At 38.6% G+C, this 3597-nt stretch overlaps 1 long non-coding RNA gene across 1 annotated transcript; it reads right to left on the reverse strand.

Annotated features, from left to right (window-relative positions):
• Positions 1–1984: 1984 nt before the first annotated feature.
• Positions 1985–3597, reverse strand: LOC124644568. The gene is made up of 3 exons (XR_006986086.1): positions 3440–3597; positions 2937–3079; positions 1985–2338 (listed from the first exon to the last, which is right to left on the reverse strand). It is a non-coding gene; the product is annotated as an uncharacterized LOC124644568 (long non-coding RNA).

Consider the following 3597-nt stretch of genomic DNA (forward strand, 5'->3'; position numbering starts at 1 on the left):
TTTGATTATTTTTGTTTGTGATACTAACTGCCAAGTGAATGTAGTTTCATTAACTTTTTCGGAAATCGCATTTCTAGGTGTCAATGCAGTGAAAGGGACAGCCAGGGGACTGTATTTTTAGAGCTTCCATAACGTTTAGAAAAAAAATTAAAATAATTATGGTTATAAAAACAATGGGCCCGTGAAGTTTCGGGGTTAAAGTTTCATAAAATGTGAATGTTTTTTAAAGAATTAAACTATTTATTGAAAAAATCGGTCAGGACAGCCGATTACGAGCTTACAGAGAATCGCCCATATAACCCTGGATCACCAAAGGTTAATCTTTATTATTTCTCAATCTGTGCAATTCTCCCAGAGCCAGTTTGCCATGAGGATTGTTAAACAGCTTCCTTTGGCCGAGATCGCATATAGCTACCCCATCTTAAAATAAAATAAATTAAATGAAGGAAAAATTAAGTAGCTCCTTCAAAAAGCATGAAATAAAATTAAATTATAAATTTAAAAAAACCCCCGACCCAAAAAAAGTACACAATTATTATGACAAAAGGTTAAAAACGCTAAATCCTATAAAAAGCAAAAAATAACTTTTAACACTACGTAAGTACCAACTAAAGCATGTCAGACTAAACTAAATTTTGTCGTGTCGGGGGACCGCTCTAATTATCTAATTAAGATTCGTGTTTTTTTTATATACGAATGTTGTAATTAGGTAGGTACCTATCATTTGATTTATGTAAGTATTTTTGAAGGTAAAAAGCGGTCCCCCGACACGTCAAAATTTAGTTTAGTCTGACATGCTTTAGTTGGTACTTACGTAGTGTTAAAAGTTATTTTTTGCTTTTTATAGGATTTAGCGTTTTTAACCTTTTGTCATAATAATTGTACTTTTTTTGGGTCGGGGGTTTTTTTTGGCTTTTCAGTGACAAGCATAGTTGTCACTATCCGCATTTGTGGAAAGTTCTCATCAATACGAATAATATAAGCCCAAACACGAGGCAGTTCACTCATTCAGTTGTCGAGTTCCCTCGACCTTCTCTGGTCTCCATCATCAGGTCAGCTTCATTCTTTCACCATTGCAAAGTGTTATCAGACGTACACGTCTTTGTCAAGTTTTTAATCTATGCCTACAATTTTCGAAGTTGCCCTCGATTTTTCAGGGTTCCGATCATCAGATCCTGACCTGATGATTACGGGACCACCTGGAAGGTATACCTTATCAAACAACCAAAAAAATTTGCAATTCGGTCGAGGCGTCTTCGAGTAATCAGTGAACATACATAAAAAAAAATCCTGATGAATTGAGAACCTTCTCCTTTTTGGGAAGTCGGTTAAAAATAAATAACTTAAGTGTTGTCAAGCATTTTATTGAATACTAGCTTCTGCCAGCGGTTTCACCCGCATCCCGTGAGAACTACTTCTCGTACTGGGATAAAAAGTAGCCTATAGCCTTCCTCGATAAATGGGCTATCTAACACTGAAAGAAATTTTTCAAATCGGACCAGTAGTTCCTGAGATTTGCGCGTTCAAACAAACAAACTCTTCCGCTTTATAATATTAGTATAGATGAATATCCATCCGGGCGGGCACACTTGTACACTGACAGAAAGCATTTCAAACGAAGCTTGCAATGAGGGTTTTCTAAAATGGCGTCCACGAGGTGGCAGCACCGAGTCGTCAGGTCCAGGTAACTGTCAAAGTGCTTATCTTTACTATGAATAGTGAACGATTTTAGTGTTTTTTTTTAATTTATAATTAAAGCACTGCATTATTGTTTTACTATTACGGTTGAGTAAATAAAAAAAACTAAATCATATTGTGTTAACAAATTTTTCAACAAGCTTTTCCTTAGTACCAGTGACTTTTGCACCCTCTCTCTTAGCTCAATTTTTAGTTCGGAAACCTTATTCTGACCGTAGTCCATAATAAAATCAATAACACTTCCAATATAACAGAATTTCAATAAACAATAAGTTCGGCACCTACAATTCCATACTATTTGACAGCTGTTTGGACCAGATGCATACGTGGCGCCACCCGGTGGCAGAAAAAATTGAAAAAACCCTCATTGCCACCATGCGCATGTAAACAAACAATTTATAACATAATATGCTTTAAAACCAATTGACCTTTGTCAGTTTAGTATAGACTAGCCGTTTTCCCGCAGTACCACCTGCGTTCCTACGGGAACTACTGCTCGTACCGGGTTAAAATATAGCCTATGTTACTCACACATAATGTAGCTTTATAATGAGTATTGCAATACTTACAGGAGACTGTCAGACTTCACACTACTGGAGTTCTACTCGTGTAGTTTCACTCGCATTATCCATGGCTGACTCTAAAGACAATAAAAATTATTGTTATTATCAGAATTTTTAAACTTTGTAATGCTGATAAATGGACATTAGCACTTGCAACTAGAGACCTAAGATTTGTGGCAATGCGTTTAGTGAATTTAGTTCAATTTAGTAATAATTATGATGATTAATAATCATTGGCTCATTATTATGAAATTTTTATTCTATTTACTTTGTTTGCAATTTTTTTTTTTTTTGTTTTTGGTGTATTTTATTTTTTTCTTTGTGCTAATTAACATATATTAACATATTTAATTTAATGTGATTAGGTACGACATACCCAATACCCGATACCAGAGAAGGTGGAGGCAACTCCACGACTGATATGTTAACTTCCTCGTTCCTACATTATTCATATTTATGAGAACTTTAGACTAATGCAGATAGGGACAACTATGCTTATCAATGAAAATCCAAAAATATAAAACCATCCATCCTCCGAGCCTTTTTCTGAACTATGTTGGGGTCGGCTTCCAGTCTAACTAAGTCAAAATAACTAGAATTATGGTAAGGATTTCTCCCGGGACGCGGAACGGTAAACTGCTAGTGTCTAATAAGAAGCAAGGCAAGGAGACGTACCGTCAGAAACGCATCGCGCGCCACGTCACTCAGCGGGAGCTCGCTCGCACAGCTCGGCGCGGCACTCGCACGCGTGTGCCCGCCAGCTCTCTGCGCCGGCAGCGAGCACGCGGCAGAACACCCCTCACGCGCCCCCAACAACCCTGTAAGCGTACACACGTGCGCAGTTAGCGGTGCACTAGTCAAGCGTGCCGCGTGCAAGCTCCCCGCAGCAGCAGCAGCGGCGAGAGCGCGGTCACGGCGCGCCGCAATGCACATGCCTCACTCACTAGCTTATGTTATCTCACAGGCAGAAAACGCTAAATAACGTCGCAATCAGCGTTCAATATGAGTACACACGGTCCCAGGATGCAATGAGAACTATTTGGTTGCGCAAATCATCCATATTCAGCCAAATAAATTAAAGGTATTGTCTAACGAAGCCCACGTGGACGCCGGCCGGGTGTCAAGCGAATAGAACAGCAGCAACGATACTTGGATATTTATTGAAATGCAGAACTTACCCATGTTAAGAGTTTGCTTCAATGGTAAACGAAAATTCGATACAGATGTAGCATATTTTAGCAATATAAAGCGAAAGAAACCGAAGGGCGAGGAATGGAGGAACGAAGATTTGTAAAATCAACTGTCAATGTGCAAATTGCAATGCAACAGCACAGCA

Source organism: Helicoverpa zea, chromosome 30 (genome assembly GCF_022581195.2).
Source record: "Helicoverpa zea isolate HzStark_Cry1AcR chromosome 30, ilHelZeax1.1, whole genome shotgun sequence".
Classification (NCBI taxonomy): domain Eukaryota; kingdom Metazoa; phylum Arthropoda; class Insecta; order Lepidoptera; family Noctuidae; genus Helicoverpa; species Helicoverpa zea.